This window comes from Canis lupus, chromosome 7 (genome assembly GCF_003254725.2).
Source record: "Canis lupus dingo isolate Sandy chromosome 7, ASM325472v2, whole genome shotgun sequence".
Classification (NCBI taxonomy): domain Eukaryota; kingdom Metazoa; phylum Chordata; class Mammalia; order Carnivora; family Canidae; genus Canis; species Canis lupus.
The window spans coordinates 79,683,448-79,696,369 of NC_064249.1; the positions used below are offsets into that span (position 1 = coordinate 79,683,448).

General features: G+C 57.2%; 1 protein-coding gene and 1 long non-coding RNA gene across 8 annotated transcripts in view; one reads left to right on the plus strand and one right to left on the minus strand.

Annotated features, from left to right (window-relative positions):
• The window catches only part of CTIF (cap binding complex dependent translation initiation factor), a 282,057-nt gene that overhangs the window by 101,300 nt on the left and 167,835 nt on the right, over positions 1 to 12,922 (minus strand). The window lies entirely within an intron of this gene.
• Positions 3,038 to 5,293, plus strand: LOC112648137 (uncharacterized). Its single transcript, XR_004817718.2, has 2 exons — positions 3,038 to 4,507; positions 4,603 to 5,293. It is a non-coding gene; the product is annotated as an uncharacterized LOC112648137 (long non-coding RNA).

Sequence of the window (12,922 nt, forward strand, 5' to 3'; positions counted from 1 at the left end):
AACCCACCGCAGCCCTTGTTGCCCACAGACGCCCTGACACAGGGGACGGTGCGGTGACAAGGACACAGAGTAACGGTAATAAAAACATGCCAACACATATGAAGCACCAGCTGTGCACTGGGCAGGACTTCCGCTGCCCCCAAAGAGGGAGGCACTACCATTAACCCCTTTTTACAGAGAGGTCAGGAGGCACAGAGAAGGCAAGAACCTGTCCAAGGCTACATGGTTCGCAAGAGGTAGAGCCTGGGTATAAATCTAGGCGGTCTGGTCTCAGCATGTGTGCCCTCCCTGACCACGCTCTCTGGCCTCGCAGTTTTGAGGCTTGATGGAGGGTCCTGAGGGCCGGGGGCAGCCTGAGTCCCTGCTGAGCCCCTGAAATCCAAATGCAAATCCAGAGGCTCTCCAGTGTTGGCCAAGGCCAGAGCGGGGAGGGATGGAGGGCTGGCGGCACAAGGCGGACACAGGCTAGATACGCAGAAGCAGAGGCCAAAGGCCGAGCCAAGGCCACTGGGAACAGGGAAGCTGAGGCCCGTGGGAGGGGAGAGCCTGGGAGGGCTCTGGATGGTGCCCGAGTCGAGGTTTGGAAATCCGGCTTCCAGCCTTGGCTCCAGCGCGTCTGGGGAAAACCACAGAAGCCACGTGTGGCCCTCGGGTTTCCATGCGAGCTGGGAACAGTCTTTCCCCCACCGGTCTGCCCATTCCGGGGCGGGGGCCATGGAGCCCACTTCATGCCTGTGCCCGGGGAGGGAAGCAGGAGCTGCAGGCTCTTGCCACCTTCTTCCATCTTGGGGCAGCCCAGAAAGCCACAGAGAAGTGGCTTTCCCTGGGGGATAGCCGCAGGGGCCCCGAGTCTCACTCAACTGCACAGGCATTGCTGAGGTGCTGCTGCCAACACCCCGGGAATCCAGGGCCCTTGGCCAGCCCTGCTCAGCCCGGACTCCTCAGGGCTCACTGTTCCCACCTGCAGAATGGGAATCCTCAAACCCCACCTCCTCTGCATTCCTGCCCGGGTCACCAGGCTGGTCAGAAATTTCAGCACCATCAAGGCCAGGAGAGCATTTGGAGAACAAAAAGCACATTATAAATGCGAGGTATTATTTTTGTTCCAGCGTGAATCAGGCATTCCAAGAATCCTTGGCCTCAGATGTTCGTAGGCAGCGTGATGTCATGGGAAGAGCACGCGGCTGTCCCGGCGGAGAGTTTCCAGCAGAAGGCCCGCGCCCCTGCGTCCTGCAGGCGGGCCTGTGGACCCCGGGCGTGCCCTCAGAGGCTGGCATGTCAGGCAGGAACGCTGGTCGAGCCCCAACCGCGCCCTCCAGGCGTACGGCTCTAACTACCTGCCGCCAAACAGGCTGGGCGCAGGACGCCGCGCCGGGAAGCAGAACCTGCCCCAGCCACCCTTTTGGAGGCTGCAGAGTTTGCTGGCTCCTGCCCACTGCTCCGGACGAGCAGAGGAGGCCCAGCGAGGGGTGTGGGCTGGTACCCTGTGCCCCCTCTTTCACGGCCCCTCACAGCCTGGCCACGGACAGCGCTCAACGCAGACTCTCGGGGCATTTCCCAAGAGGCAACCTGTTGCTGTTGTTCAAAGTGTGGACCAGGGAGCCAGATGCCCGGGTTCAGATCCTGGCTCTGCTCACGGCTGCACAGCACGGGGCAAGTACCTTCACCTCTCTGGGCCTGTGCTTCATGTGTAAGGTGGGCACAGAGTCCCCCTCGCCTGGGTGCTCGGAGTTGTAAAGGAGCCGAGGGTGTAGAGGGCATATATTGGTGTTTGCTGGGGAGGACCACATGCTGTGGGTTTGCCAAGCACAGCAGGAATCCGTCAGGTACTTGGAGGAGGGGATGAAGGTGAGCACATCGTGGCGCAGGTGGGAGAGCCGAGGATGTGCGCCATGCCAAGTGTCAGGAGCCCTAAGATGTCCAGCCTCTGGCTTTTGCGCCAATTCTGGCTCTAAGGACTCATCCCCGAACTGACCTTGCAGGATGGACTTCTTGACTACCAAATACTCACACGGTCACCTCCCAAGAGAAATACTGCCTGACGGGGGACCTGCAGGCTTAGAGGCCACCTCCAATGGCTCGTTTACTCCCCGGTGAGCGCCTGGCTGTCAGCACCCACCACAGCTGGCCCCACAGGCCCTCGGTCACCCCATGTGCCGATTTTGGAGCACACTCAGGAACCAGTCGTCCATCAGGGCCACTTCTCCACATCCACGGGGGCCGTGAAACAGCCCTCGAACTGCAGTAGGTGGGACAGAGGGAGGGGGAGGCACAGAGGGTCTCCTAAGACTTTCTAAACCTCAGGTGTGAGCAACTGCTGAGCCTTTCTGAACCACGGGGGACAGAAGCCCAGGGACATGGCCTGAGCACTCCTAACGGACACACTTCCTTGCGTGGAAAGCTGCCCCACAGTGACAGGGGCTGCCTGGAGATTTAGTGAGCTCCCCCTCACAGGAAGTGTCCAATCACTGACCAATAGCTGTGGAGACCTCCTCTCCCTAAGCTGCCTGTTCTGCCCTCAGCACCTCCTCCAGGAGGCCCCCTGGGTATCAGGAGTCCTCACTTGGGGAGGCAGCATGATGCAGCGACACACAGGCTGGGAACAGGGCCCACTGGGCGTCCTCTGATTTCACCCACACCTAGCTAGGTAGTCTCACGCAAGTCACACCTCCCCACCCCTCATTTGTTTTATCAATCGAGTGGGACTGGGACACACAGGAGAGACGCTGAGCGGAGAGGCAGGTCCACAGGGCTGGGTGATAGACCTTGCTGGCTGTCCTTCCTGCCCCCCCCCCCCCACTCTGCCTCAGCCCACCCTAGGAGGGGGCCCAGGGAGGGAGGTGAAGGGAGGTGGGGAAGGTGCAGGGAGGTGCAGGGAGGTTGGGAAGGTGGAGGGAGGTGGGAAAGGTACAGGGAGGTGGAAGTAGGTAGAGGGAGGTGGAGGGAGGTGCAGGGAGGTAGAGGGAGGTGCAGGGAGGTAGAGGGAGGTGCAGGGAGGTGGAGGGAGGTAGGGAAGGTGCAGGGAGGTACAGGGAGGTGCAGGGAGGTGAGAAAGGTGGGGGGAGGTGCTCTCCCACAAGAAGCAGGGCTGCGCAGGGCTCTGGGTGGGGGACACTCCTGGCGGGACCACCTGCCCCACTCCCCAGGCCGCCCTCCTGGGGCCTCGTCCTCCCTCACACCTTGTTACCCAGGGTCTGCTCTGTCCCCGAAGGGCTGTCTCTCTGTCCTGGAAGGAGACGGAGTGTGGGGTGTGCCATGGAGGACCCCAGAGGAGGGCCTCGCTCCAGCCCCAGTTCTCAGCTATGGGGCTGGAAGGACTGACAAGTCAGAACTTATGGGACAGGGAGGGCCGCTAGACACGGTCCCCAACCACCGCCAGCTGGGCGAGGACACAGCTGCCCCACAGATGGGTTCTTGGGCCAGAATGTTCCAGAGCACTAGGTATTGGTAACTGGGTGCTGACGGCTTTCACATTAAACACCTCTCCACCGGCATTGGGTTCACACATGCAGGACAGCCAGGTGGCTGATGAGGCCTGACCTCCCCTAGCTCCCAAAGGCAGGGCATCTTGAGGTTTAGAGTAGCAAGTCTGTTTTTTGTTTATTTTTTTAAAAAAGATTCTATTTATTTATTTGAGAGAGAGAGAGAGAGAGTGTATGTAGAGGGAGAGGGAGAAGCAGACTCAACGTGGCACAGGGACCCCTATGTGGGGCTTGACCACGGAACATGGGGATCATGACCGGAGCCCAAGGCAGACGCTTAACCAACTGAGCCCCCAGGAGCCCCAGAGTAGTGAGTTTAAAAATCAATCAGAGACTCCCCCCACCCCGACCACAGAAGTCAACCAGTAAAGTGAGGAAGAATGATGGAATTAGGAAATCATTTGGCAAACATCACAATGATAATTGTTTCAGGCAAGAATCATCACTGGAGGCCAGTGGATGAAAGTTTGAGGGAAAACAGAATATTGGCACAGTCTCCAACTATCTCCCCACAAGCCCCTGCTTAATGACAAAGGGAAAACCCGTAATTTCACAGTGGGGAAGCTGGGCAGACACTGCCTTTAACCCAGCAATCAAAGTTAACACCACGGGTTACGGGCGACAGGACAGCCCGAGTCCTCTGGTCTCCTGCCCTGAGAAGGACACACCATCACTCACGTGCCTGGAACCTGAGGAGGTACCAGAGAAATCCCACATGAGGGACCTTCTACAAAAATAACTGGTCTTTTTTTTTTTTTTAAATCAATGTCACAAAACTCAAAGACTTAGGAACCGTCCCTATATTAAAAAAAAAAAAAAAGACACTTAAAGAGACACGATGATGGAAAGTAACCCAGGATCTAGGATCATTGGAGAAGAACGACCAAGGCCTGTGGGTAACAGCATCCAGTCTATGCTGATATCCTGATTCTTATTATTGTCCTGCAGAGACAGAAAGAAATGTCTTCATAAAGCAACGCCCTATGATGTGCCCAGCTGTAGTCAGGCAACTTGCTCTCCCACAGGTCAGGAAAAACTAGGTATCTGGGGGTGGGCGGTGGAGGGGGGAAGCCCCTGTGGTATAATGACAGTTCTTTGTATGATTCTTGCCACCTTTCAGAGTCAGAAACATTGTCAAGGCCGACATTTTCAAACCAGGAGCAGGAGCTGGTTAGAGGGCATTCTAGAACAATCATGAGACGCGGCTAACAGATGGTGGCGATTCGTCTTCAGTGGGTTTCATCTGTAACAAGCCTGGGAAGTAACATGAAAGCCCCTGAATCTGGCCGCAGAGACCCCTCCGCAGCAGCAGTCAGAGCCGTGGGGCCCCCCTCCTCACCATAGGGACGGCCCGGCCCAGGTGACGGCAGAGCGCCCTGCACGTTTGTCCTGGGGACCCAGAGGGATTGCCAAGTGCAGCCGGGCATCTGGGCACGGTGTGCTGGGCAGCCCAACTCCTAACCCCAGGGCACTCCACAAACCATCATCAACACGTGCATCTGCCCTTTTGGATGAACTTGCAGCATCAAGCTGCTCAAAGCAAGGCTCTGTTGCTCCGGGTGGGCCTGGAGATCACCCACCAGGAGATCTAGTCCCTCAGCGAGTGGGGGAAAAGGTTATATTTTTATGTTTCTTATTTTTCACACCCGTGGGAACTGAGGCAGTTCAGTGGAGTCGCTGCAGCCTTCCTCAGCTCTTTAGCTTTGAGAACTTGTCTCATGGGAATATTTCACGTTGCTAATATCCTTAGGAGCTTAGAGGGTATTTTGTTATTTTTGACAGTCTACAATAAATAAGTTATTTTATGCAAATCGTGTTTTCGAGAAAGATTTGAGAGAGAGAGAGAGAGAGAGAGAGAGAAAGAGATCGAGCACGCGTGCACAGTGGGAGGGGTAGAGGGAGAGGGAGAATCTCAAGTAGACTCTGTGCTGAGCACGGAGCCCCCGCCATGGGACCCGATCTCACAACCCCGAGATCACGACCTGAGCCCAAACCAGGAGTTGGTTGCTCACGGACGGCGCCACCCAGATGCCCCTTAAAACATGGTCTTTGTTTGTTATTGGGAGTAAAGTATAAGGTTCACGTTTAATAAGAACATACGCGAATAAAGGCAAAACGTGACCTTTCCTCACTTACCAAGTGATGCCTTTCTCCTTCATTCATTATCAATGAGCTATGAAGACAAAAGCACGACTTCCTACAAAGACGTTTCAAGATGACATCCTACCATCACATTGTGGCTTTGGCACCAGAGACCCGCTAACATGGAGGCTCGCGTTTGACTATACAAGGCAGAAAAAGAAACAAAAGGCAAAGACTGATCTCGTGGCCCCAACGTTTGGGATTCGTGAATTTCACGTTTGTTTAAAATAAAAATCATCCGCTTGGTTTTTGTAATTTCCTTGTTTTTTTCCTTTTTTTTGTTTTTTTTTTGTTTTGTTTTGTTTTTTGTTTTTTTCCTAAATGGCGAGATCCGAGAAGCTTCAGGAAGTCTTCACGTGCAATCACTTTTGCCCAAGTAGCAGGTCCAGAGTGTGGTGGGTCTCAGTTCCTCCGGGACAGGGGCTGGAAGCCTCCGCCGCAGCAGGAGCTGCTGCCCAGGGACTCGGACCAGACGAAGGGGACTCCAGATCTGGGCAGAGCACCCGAGGCAAATGTGCAGAATTATTACCACTTGTTTGTTCCTCATGAACCGGCCTTTTATTATCAGTGTTCTTTAATGCTTCCTGCCATTAACCAACTGTCCATTACAGGCAAAAATTAAATATTTGGCTAAGAGTAAAAATAATTTCAAACTGCGTAATGGTCAAAACCACCAAAGTGGCTCCCGGGGCTGCTGGATGATGGATTGGCTGGGGCGGGGGGGGGGGGGGGGCTGGGTGTGCTTCACCCATCTCCATCACACCAGGCACTCACTCCACACTGTGGGCAGGGGCTCTCGCTGGGCAGTTTCGCCTTCAGGGTGAAAAGATACTTCTGGCATGGAAGTAAAAGCCTGACCCTGGAGCCCCCCCAGGCCTGGGCTCAAACCAGGGCCCTGTCACCCCCGAGCTGGGTAACCCTGGGCAAGGCTCTTTCTTATTGGCTTGTGCCTTAGTTTCCAATTTGTAAAATGGGGGAATAATGACAAGGGGGTACTGCATAAAGGCTGATGGTTAACTAAGCTCCCCTTGGCCCAGTGCCTGACCCACAGCAAGGGCTGGAAAGGAGCCCTCACCTCTGCTGCTGTAGCTGCACTGGGGGAACAGGTGCTGTGGCAAGTCGGGACTCCAGGAGCAGCGCTCTTGCCCCTGTGTGTGCGGCTAGGAGGCCTGAGCCCAGAAGACAGCTCCTCTGCAGGCACAGGGGTCCACGGCAAGCTGGGCCCCTTCCATGCCACCTGGGGTTGACAGTCCCTGTGTGGGGTATTCAGAAGGGTGACGGCTCTTTGGCAGGGGAAGTCTCAAAGCCTTGAAATCCACTGGCGATCTAGCTGTGTGCCTTTCTCATCCCTGACACCCATTGTCACACCCTCCCACACTTCTCCCCACTGGTCTCGAGCATGCCCATTGGGGGATCCATCCGGGTCACCTGGCCCTAGGACCTCTTCCCGGGTTGGTGGCAAACATCCCTGTGTTGAGAGCCTGTGTGCACAGCTCATTCCTGGGGGGTAGGTGGGGGCCCCTTCTTGTTCTGCTCCTGCCAGAGTCACTGCAGGAAGTATCATGATCCCCTGGAGAAGGACGGTTAGGTTCTCCCTGCAGGGTTGTGGGATGGGGGGCTCGGAGGGTGTCTCAGCGGCCTGGGAGTCAGGCCTCAGGGGTCTGGGACCCAGCAGCCTTCCCTTCAGGGGTGAGCCTGGCCTGAGGGCAGGTGAGGCAGAGAGGAGGGCGGCTGAGGGACAGTGTCACTCAGTACAGCTCGGCAAGGCCATTCCTTTGAGGTGGGAAAGCAAGGTGGGCCTCCAGCTCCCGGCTCCAGTCAGGAGGGGAAGCGATGTGGTTGACAGGCAGGTGGGGGCTGTGTGGCCAGGTTAGGGGATCCTCTGGGCTGGGCTGTGGGACCCAGGAAATTTAACAAAAATCCCCCACCCCTGGACAAGCAGAGCAGGACTAACTCCGTTTTGTGCTGCCCCCGCCACCTCCTGTATGACCCCACATGACCTGCTTATTGCTTAAGGCACTGCCCCACCCTAGTCGAGCCGCTGGGCACACCCTAATCGGAAATCGGCTCAAAACAATGTAACCCTGCTTTGTGCCCCCCAAAACTGTGCTGATTCTGACCAAAGTAATAGGCCAGCTCAAGTGGATACTATAGGGTAAGGTGTAATTCAATCGGCCACCTGCGTGTGGACCGACAGGACTGTGCAACTTTCTGCGTATCCCATGGGCCACTGGCCCCTATAAAGCTGCTACGCCTCTTAGCCTTGGGGTCTAAGTCCCTGCTCCGCTGCGTCGGGTGCACTTGGACCCAAGCTCGAGCTTGTAAATAAACCCTCGTGGGTTTGCATCGGTGTCGGCTCCTCGGCGGTTTCTCGGATTCGCTATCTTGGGCACAACAGGGCCTGGGGGGTTGGATTCACATTTTCACTCCTGGCGGCCTCGTGGCGCACTGATAACCCATTGCCTGAAATGGCCTAACAGAGGAGGGGGGGCAACGCGGCTGGAGTGCCGGCCCCACAGCTGGGCCTCTGGGCTCCGTGCTCCTGGCTGCCGGCTGTGTGCCACCAGGTCCCTGGAAGTACCTCGCTGAGCTCCGGTTCTCTTTTCTAATACTAACAACCGTAGCAACAGCAATGACATTTGGACGGTATGTTCTGGGTCCAAGGGCCGGTTCTAAGGACACAGATCCATGTGTTCAAACATCTGCACCTGCGGGGGAGCCAGCCACGTTGCCACCCTCGGACAGCTGACAAAACAGGCCTGGAGACGTGAGGTCACTTGCCCAGGTCACACAGCCAGAGCGTAGGAAGCCGGGCGGAGCCCAGGTGATCCCTCACCCTTGGCGGAGGGGCCGAGGAGGCGAGATTTCTAGAGACGCGTTAAGCTCTAACGTCCTCATGTTTCCACAGCCTGTTAATGATTTTTTAAGGGTCTGATCCTGGCTGCCTCCGGATGGCCACGAACCGACCACTGTGGGAGAGAGGTGCGGGGGGTGCAGCCCACTCCTTCCGAAAGCTGGACCTTCTCGGCTCCCCGGGGACACAGAGGAACAGTCAGGGCAGGCCAAGGCAATGACCCGAGTAGCCACAACTGGCCAGTGGCCCTGAAGCCCTTCCTCCCCTGTCGTCCTGCTGAAAGTGCCCCGGGGAAGCAGAGGAAGCCCCCCCAGGGTGGGGTCCGGGATGAGCACGCACTCAGCACGGGTGGGATTTCTAGGAGGGTGATGAGCGGCCCCGCAGGAAGGCCTGGGCCGTGGTCTGGCTGACTGTGACTCAGGGCGCCTGGGCAGTGAGGGCGGGGCAGCGGGAAGATTCTGGAAAGTCGGGGCGGGGCTAGCTTTGGGGGCTCTTGTGCTGACGGCAGGGGAGGAGCAGGAACCTTGGTTTGGCTGCAAGTCTTGTCAAAGCGTCAGAGCTGGGTCGGGGTTGGGGTGGGGGCCGGGGTGGCGGCGGCCAAGCCAGGGAGCAGTGGGATCGCTGGTCGCCGGGAGGGCGGTGGTGAGGAGCTCCCCAGCTGTCCTGGGGGGGGCCTGCAGCAGCCCGCCTGAATTTGCGTCCTGGCCGTGCCTCCGTGTCGCCGTGTGACTCCGGTGAACCCCTGTGTCTCAGTTTCTTTGCTTGTGAAATGCAGATATGAGGGGACCCGCCTCAAAGGGCGGTCGTGCCGTGTGCATGGATGACAGCGAAGCCCTTCACACACAGGACTCGTTCTCTAAGAATCTACTAGACATGGAGGCAGGCCTGTTGGGCTTGTGGCGCGTCAGCAGGAAGCACGGGGCCACCGCAGCTGGCTGGGCGGACACGTGGGGCAGGACAGGGCGGCGGCGAGGGGAGGACAGACGCCTCTGCTCCAGCAATTGGCGTGACTGGCGCAGCGCCCTCCCTGGAAGGGCCAACCAAAGGCACCTGTGAAGCTGGGAACTGTCGCAGTGGCAGCGCTGTGCCCCTCAGGGCTCGGGGCCTCTGCGGCTCGGGGCTGACCGCCGTTTCGGAGGCCGCCTGTGCAGCGGGCGAGGGGCAGCGACAGGCCTCGGCCCGGCTGCCCTGAGCAGTGCTAACTGTTGCATGGGGAGGGCAGGACGGACCGGACGTTAGTTCGCAGGCCAACCAAGGATGAGGAGGGGTGGGCCGGGGTCAGAGCAGGGTGGACCACGGTCCCTCCCACAGCGTGCCGCCAACCCCAGGGACGTGGGGCCGGAGTCCGGCTCTCCTGGACGTGTCGCGGGCCACACACTGCGCGAGCTCGCTTGGCACGCAGCTCGGGGTTACACCTGTCCCTCCAGACACCGCTGTCTCCTTCCATCATCCACTTTCCCTTATACTGACTGCCCCACCCCCCACCGCCCCATTCCCTCTGGCCTGTTCCAAAGGCTCCCGAACCAGGAGGAGCCACGTCTGTTGGGTCCCCACTGCTGTTGGGAAGGGCGACGAGTCATTAACACTATCCTGGTGATGACACCCAAGGGATTTTAGTGTCACGTGCCCAGACATGGGAGGACATGGGGTGACCCAGGTTTGCCTGGGAGGGAGGGTTAGCCTTTCTGTGCTAACAGTGCACCAGCCCAGGGAACACTCACCCCTGCTCCCCGTGCCCCTGCCCCTACAGCCCCAGTTAGAGACCAGGAGACCCAGTCCCCCCTGTCTGACCGTGAAGCAGTGGAGGCTCCAACGATCCGGTGGCCAGATCAAGCTCCTGCCATGACTTAGGGACGGGGATGGTCTACCCAGGCCCTGACTCCCAGCCCAGTGATCTTTCCACCACATTGTCATGAGGTGAGAAAGGCAGAGATGCTTCGGGGAGGGGCTTGCACCCAGCAGCACCCAGCTCTCCTCTGTTGCTGGAGGTCGAGTCAAGCAGGCGCAGCGACACCCTGCAAACTCCGCGTCAACCCATGGCCAAGCCCCCCACAGCCAGCACTGGAACGACGCGTCAAGGATCCTGGTCTGTGGCAATCTGACCCGACTTGGACTTCACCCGCCGAGAGAGGTCTGCACGGGGGCTAGGACCCTCATCCAATATCTTGCCTGAGGCCGAACGTCTGCGGCCACTGTCCATCCACCAGCTGCTGCTCAATGACCCAGGCCCGAGCCCTCCGAACAAAGGCCCAGTCTGGACTCTGGGAACCGACATTTCTTTCTGTGTCAAACGACACACTGATCCTAGTCTCTCTTGGGTCTGTCTCACAGGTTAATTTCTGGGCCACGGCCGCGAGGCCTGTGCTGGGGGAGGAGCTCCAAGGCTGGCAGGACCAGAACAGAGGCCCAAGATGCCAGGAGGACAAAGTCTGAACCCCAGGGCGGACTGGCTACCTCCCTGTCCTCAGTGTTTACCAAGGATCTACTATCTGCCGGGCCCTGGGATGTGGCCGGGAGTAATGGGATAGCCCTGTTGTCATGGAGCTCATCTTCTAGTGGGGAGAAAGACACAGGAAGTACAAGAAATGCATCCTGCACAACACAAAGACGTGTTAAGTTCTATGGAGGCCATGAAGCCAGGAAGGGGGACTAGGAGTGCTGGTGTGGGATGGGAGCATCTATGCGAGACCGTTGTACCAGGTCAGGTCTCACCAAAATGGTGCCACGAAGCAAAGAGGTGGGGGAGGAGTCCTGTAAGTATCCAGGGGGGCGGGGAGTAATCCAGGTACAGCAAGTGCAAAGGCCTGAGGTAGGAGCTTGCCGGCATGCTCGAAGCCCCCAAGAAGGTTGTGGGGCAGCTGGAGGGCAGAGTGTGAGGGGGACGATAGATGATGAGGTCAGGTGTCATGGGAACCAGGTCATCTGGGGCCTTGCAGACCCCACTCAAAGGGGTTTGGCCTTCACGTTAAGTAAAACAGGGGAACTACTGAAGGATTCTCAGTAAAGAAATGACATTTGAAAAGACAATTTGGGAGACCAAGGAGGTTATAAGAACAAACCAGACGAGAGCCAGTGGTGTCCTGGGCCACAGGGGCAGGTGGATTTTGGATTTTGGATTTTGAAGGTAGGGGTGGCCGGAATTGTGGATGCGCTAGATGTGGGTCGGAGGCAGGGAGCAGCCAAGGGTGTCTCCAAAGCATTTGGTCTCAGGAGCTGCAAGAATGGAGCTGTGTTGCCTGAGCCAGGGGGGCCACAGGGAGGGCAGAGGTCCAGTCACGATGCCAAGGAGGCTGGAGGATCAGGGGCCCCCAGGAGCTCCCTTAGGCACAGCAAAAAGGTTCCCTTTTATTTTAGTTAGGTTTTTATTCGTGATCACATAAAACATTTACACAGTTCCCAAGTCAAGTCTGCAAAATGAGGAAACTTCCTATTTCTCTCCTCATTTTTGCCTCTGTAAACAACCACTTTATTAGTTTTATGGTTCATTCATCCATTCAGCATCTTTAATCTGCGTGAAGACGAACGTATACTCCTATCTGCCTTTTCAGGGAGGAACAGCAGCGTACTATGTATACTTCTCCTACTTTGCTTTTTTCCTGGTTACTATTATTTAAAGTCTCTCCTTTCTGCTTTTTATTTTTAGGAGGGTGTTCTCCCCGCCATTTGTATTGATTTTTTTAAAGAAATGTCTATACCGTGGTGGTTTAATCCTTGCAAGCGCCAGCTCTCTAGATAAGAGGCAAACAGTGCCTAGGGGTCCGTGTGAACAGTCTACAAGAGAATGGGTTATTCTGTGGTTTCTCCCTATCTTGAATTTCCAGAACTCCCTGATTCCTGAGACAGGCTGAGTGGGGCCTTGTCTGCTAGAAGTCTCAGGGCAGGACCTGGGGACTCCAGTCAAGAGTTTGACCTTGAGGGAGCCCTGTTCTTGCTGCCAAATGAGGAGTCTGGACAAGATGTTCTCTATGGGCCTCGGAGTGGACGCTCTGGCTCTCCAAGAACATGGGCGGAGGCTGACCCGAACCTGTTCCGGGCAGAGTGACCTCAGGGGAAGGCGATGAGGACAAGAGTATCATCATGTGACGGCCTTAGCCCCATAACTGGCTTGTCTGCACAGGGCAAAGGGCTGCCAGGTGACATGAAGCAGGGGCTGGGTCACGGAGACCAAGCTGTGAGCAGGAGGTAGGAGCGTGCTCACAAGGTAGGGGCTCAGTGCAAGAAGCCAGCTGGGCCGTACAGATGCAGGGAGTTCATGGGCGCCAGGATCTGAGCAGAACAGCATGTAACTGGGCCACCGGGCAGGATGGCAGAAGGCCGAGTGCCCCCCCAGGGATGCTGAGGCCGAGCCCCCACAGTGGACCCTCCTGACGGGAGGCTCCTGCCCTCTTCCTGCCTGAGGCTGGGCCACCATCACCATTTGCAGGGGTGCTGTCTGGAGCCTGGG